Here is a 6,000-nt window from a genome sequence, read left to right as displayed (position 1 = left end):
CACCTCACTTACATTGATGAACAGATCATCCAAAAAGCAAATCAACGAGGAAACAATGGCTTTGAATGACACATTGGACCAGATAGATTTAACAGATATATTCAGAACATTCCTTCCTAAAACAGAAGAATATACATTCTTTTCAAGTGCACATCGAACATTCTCTAAAAGAGATCACCTATTAGGCCACAAAACAAGTCTCAACAAATTGAAAAAGATCGGAGTCATACCATGCATCTTTTCTGACCACAATACTATGAAACTAGAAATCAATGACAAGGAAAAAATCAGGAAGAAACACAATTATGTGGAGGTTAAATAACATGCTACTAGACAATGAATGAGTCAACCAAAAAAAATCACAGAAGAAATAAAAAACTATATGGAAACCAGTGCAAATGAAAACACAGCAACCCAAAACCTGTGGAATGCAGCAAAAGCTATTCTCAGAGGGAAGTATATGGCAATACAGGCCTATGTCAAGAAGCAAGAAAAATCTCAAATAAACAACCTAAAGTTACACTTAAAGGAGCTAGAAGAAGAACAAACAAAACCCCAAACTAGCAGAAGAAAGGCAATAATAAAGACCAGAAGAGTAATAAATGACATAGAAACTAAAAAAATCAATAGAACAGATCAATGAAACCAGGAACTAGTTCTTTGAAAAGATCAACAAAATTGATAAACCTCTATCAACAAAATTGATAAACCTCTGATAAAAGAAGAGAGAGGGAGAGAGAGGACCCAAATAAACAAAATCACAAATGAAAGAGGAAAAATAAACAACTGACATCACAGAAGTACAAAGAATTATTAAAAGATTATGATAAATTATATGCTAACAAATTGGACAACCTAGAAGAAATGGATAAACTCCAAGAAACATATAACCAACCAAAACTAAAACAGGAAGAAATAGAAAATTTGAACAGACTGATTACCAGCAATGAAATTGAACCAGTAATCAGAAAACTCCCAACAAACAGAAGTGCAAGACCATATGGCTTCACATGCAAGTTTTGCCAAATATTTAAAGAAGGGTTAATACCCATTCTTCTCAAACTACTCCAAAAAATAGAAAAGGAAGTAAAACTTCCAAATTCATTCTATGAGGCCAGCATTACCCTGGTAACAAAACCAAATAAGGACATCACCAAAAAACAGAACTACAGGCCAATATCTCTGATAAACACAAATGCAAAAATCCTCAACAAAATACTAGCAATAACTGAATCCAACAATACATTTAAAAAAAATCATACAGCACAATCAAGTGGGATTTATTTCCAAGACACAACTGTGGTTCAACGCTCACAAAACAACCAACGTGATATGTCGTATCAATAAGAAAAAGGACAAAAAACATATTATTATTTCAGTAGATGTAGGAAAAAGCATCCATGCATGATGAAATTCTCAACAAAGTAGGTCTAGAGAAATATATTTCAATAAAATAAAGGCCATCTTTGAAAAATCCACAGGAAACATCACACTCAATGGGGAAAAACTGAATGCTTTCCCCCTAAGGTCAGGAACACGACAAGGATGCACACTCTCACTACTATTATTCAACATAGCACTGGAAGTCCTAGCCACAGCAATCAGACAGCAAAAAGAAATAAAGGCCTCCAAATTGGTAAGGAGGAAGTAAAACTTTCACTATTTGTAGATGACATGATACTATATATAGAAAACCCTAACAACTCCACTAAAAATCTACTAGAACTCTTGTTTATTGAGAGATTTTTGATACTGCCTTAATTTCCTTGCCGGTCATGGGTCTGTTGAGGTTCTCTATTTCTTCCTGTTTCAGTTTTTGGTAGTTTATAAGTTTCTAGGAATGCATCCATTTCTCCCAGATTGCCTAATTTGTTGGCATATAGTTGCTCATAATATGTTCTTACAAGAGTCCAGAGCCAGATGGCTTCCCAGGGGAATTCTATGAAACATTTAAAGAAGAATTAATATCTATTTTTCTGAAGCTGTTTAAAAAATTGAAATGGAAGGAAAACTTCCAAACTCGTTCTATGAGGCCAGCATCACCTTGATCCCCAAACCAGACAAAGATTCCACCAAAAAGGAGAATTAGAGATCAATATCTCTGAAGAACGTGAATGCAAAAATTCTCACCCAGCTATTAGCCAATAGGATCCAACAGTACATTAGAAGGATTATTCACTACGATCAAGTGGGATTTATTCTTGAGCTGCAAGTATGGTTCAATAATCCACCAATGAACAACGTGATATTCCACATTAATACAAGAAAGGACAAGAACCATATGATCTTCTCAATAGATGCAGAGAAAGCGTTTGACAAAGTACAGCTTATTTTCTTCATTAAAACTCTTCACAGAGTAGGGATAGAGGGAATGTACCTCAATATCATAAAGCCATCTATGAAAAGCCCACAGAGAATACCATTCTCAATGGGGAAAAACTGAGAGCTTTCCCCCCAGGGTCAGGAACACAGCAGGGATGTCCATGCTCACCACTGTTGGTCAACATAGTACTGGATGTCCTAGTTTCAGCAATCAGACAAAAAAGAAATAAAAGGCATCTGAATTGGCAGAGAAGTCAAACTCTCACTCCTCACAAATGACATGATGCTCCATGTGGAAAATCCAGAAGACTCCACCTCAAAATTGCTAGAACTCATATAGGAATTCGGCAAAGTGGCAGGATATAAAATCAATGCACAGAAATCAGTTGCATTTCTATACACTAACAATGAGACAGAAGAAAGAAATTAAGGAGTCAATCCAATTTACAATTGCACCCAAAAGCCATAGGATCCCTGGGAATAAAGCTATCCAAAGAAGTTAAGGATCTGTACTCTAAAAAGTATAGAACACTCATGAGAGAAATTAAGGAAGACACAAAGAAATGGAAAAACCTCCCATACTCATGGATTAGAAAAACAAATATTGTTAAAATGTCTATGCTACCCAGAGCAATCTATACATTCAATACAATCTCTATCAAAATACCATTGACTTTTTTCACAGAGCTGGAAAAAATAATCCTAAAATTTGTATGGAACCAGAAAAGACCCTGAGTAGTCAGAGGAATATTGAAAAAGAAAACCAAAGCTGGTGGCCTCACAATGCCTAACTTCAAGCTGTACTACAAAGCTGTGGTCATCAAGACAGTGTGGTACTGGCACAAAAACAGACACATAGGTCAATGGAACACAACAGAGAACCCAGAAATGGACCCTGAACTCTATGGTCAACTAACCTTCCACAAAGCAAGAAAGACTACCCACTGGAAAAAAGACAGTCTCTTCAACAAATAGCGCTGGGAAAATTGGACAGCCACATGCAGAAGAATGAAACTGGACTATCTTCTTACACCTTACACAAAATAGACTAAAAATGGATGAAAGATCTAAATGTGAGACAGGAATCCACAAAAATTCTAGAGGAGAACACAGGCAGCAACCTCTGTGACCTTGGCCATCGCAACTTCTTGCTAGACCTGTCTCCAAAGGCAAGGGAAACAAAGGCAAAGATGAACTATTGGGACTTCATCAAAATTGAAAGCTTTTGCACAGCAAAGGAAACAGTCAACAAAACTAAAAGACAACCAGCAGAATGGGAGAAGAGATTTGCAAATGACGTATCAGATAAAGGGCTAGTATCCAGAATCTATAGAGAACTTATCGGGCAGCCCAGGTGGCTCAGCGGTATAGCGCCGCCTTCAGCCCAGGGCATGATCCTGGGGTCCCGGAAACGAGTCCCACACCGGGCTCCCTGCATGGAGCCTGCTTCTCCCTCTGCCTGTGCCTCTGCCTCTCTCTTTCTGTGTCTCTCATGAACAAATAAATAAAATCTTAAAAAAAAAGAACTTATCAAATTCAACACCCAAAAAACAAATAATCCAATCAAGAAATGGGCAGAAGACATGAACAGACATTTCTCTAAAGACAAGCAAATGGCCACCTCATACCTGTCAGAATGGCTAAAATGAACAATTCAAGAAACAACAGATGTTGGAGAGGATGTGGAGAAAGGGGAACCTTCTTGCACTGTTGGCGTGAATGCAAACTGGTGCAGCCACTCTGGAAAACTGTGTGGAGGTTCCTCAAAGAGTTAAAAATAGGTCTATCCTCTGATCCAGCAATTGCACTACAGGACATTTATTCCAAAGATAAAAAATGCACCTGCACACCAAAGTTTATAGCAGCAATGTCCACAATAGTCAAACTATGGCAAGAGTCCAGATGTCCATTGGATGAATGGATAAAGCAGATGTGGTATATATATATATATATATATATATATATATATATATATATATATATTTAAAAGGAATGCCTCAGATTTCTGAACACTGTTTTTGTATCCTGTGACTTTACTGAATTTATCAGTACTAGTAGCTTTTTAAAAGGATTTTCCCAGGACCCCAGGATCATGCCGTGAGCCGAAGGGAGACGCTCCACTACTGAGCCACCCAGGGATCCCCTGCTGCATTCCTATACACTAATAATGAAGCAGCAGCAGAAAGAGAAATTAAGAAAACAATCCCATTTATAATGGCACCAAAAACAATAAAATATTTAGGAATAAACTTATCCAAAGAGCTAAAGGACCTGAACTCTGAAGACTCTAAGACACTGATAAAAGAAATTGAAGATGATACAGAAGAATGGAAAGACGTTCCATCTCATGGATCAGAAGAACAAATATTGTTAAAATGTCTATACTACCCAAAGCAATCTACAGATTTAATGCATTCACTATCAAAATATCAACAGCATTTCTCATAGAACTAGAAAAAAACATCCTCAAATTTGTACAGAACCACAAAAGACCTCCAATAGCCAAAGCAATTTAAAAAACAAACAAAACCTGGAAGTACCACAATTCCAGATTTCAAGTTATATTACAAAGCTGTGGTGATCAAAACAGTGTGGTGTTGGCACAAAACAGGCACACAGATCAATAGAACAGAATATAAAACCCAGAAATAAGTGCACAATTATATGGTCAATTAATCAACATAGGAGGAATAAATATCCAATGGGTAAAAGATGCTCCTTCAGTAAATGGTATTAGGAAAACTGGATAGAAACAGGTAAAAGAATGAAACTGGAACACATTCTTTTACCACACACACACAAAATAAACTCAAAATGGATCAAAGATCTCAATGTGAGACCCGAAACCACAACAATCCTAGAAGAGAGCACAGGCAGCAATTTCTCTGACATTGGCTGTAGCAACGTTTTTCTAGGTATGTCTCCTGAGGCAAGGGAAATAAAAGTAAAAATAAATTATCAGAACTACATCATAACAGAAAGCTTCTGCACACTGAAGGAAACAACCAACAAAGCTAAAGGGCAACCTAAGCAGTGGGCGAAGATATTCACCAATGACATGTCTGATGAAGGGTTAGTATCCAAAATATATAAAGAATGTATAAAACTTAACACCAAAAAAAAAATATTTCAATTAAAAGTGGGTAGGAGACATGAACAGACAATTCTTCAAAGCAGACACCCAGATGGCCAATACACACGAACAAAGATGCTCAACATCACTCGGCATCAGGGAAATACAAATCAAAACCACAATGAGCTATCACCTCACACCTGTCAGAATGGCTGAAATCCAACACAAGAAACCACAAATGTTGGTGAGGATGAGGAGAAAGGGGAAACCTCTTGCACCACAGGTGGGAATGCAAACTCGTGCAGCAAGCAGTAGGGAGGGTCCTCAGAAAGTTTAAAATAGAACTGCCCTTCAATTCAGGAATCACACTAACGGGTGTTTACCCCCAAAATGCAAAAAGACTAATTCAAAGGATACATGTGCCTCCATGTTTATTGCTGCATTATTTACAACAGCCAGATTACGGAAGCAGCCTGAGTGTCCATTGATGAATGAACGGATAAAGATGTGGTGTGTACACAGCAGAATACCGTTCGGCCATTCTACAGAATCTTGCCATTTGCAACAACAGGGTGGGCCTAGGGAGCACTATGCTAAGCAAAATC

Source organism: Nyctereutes procyonoides, unplaced genomic scaffold (assembly GCF_905146905.1).
Source record: "Nyctereutes procyonoides isolate TBG_1078 unplaced genomic scaffold, NYPRO_anot_genome, whole genome shotgun sequence".
NCBI lineage: Eukaryota > Metazoa > Chordata > Mammalia > Carnivora > Canidae > Nyctereutes > Nyctereutes procyonoides.
Note: the sequence above shows the minus strand (reverse complement) of the source record.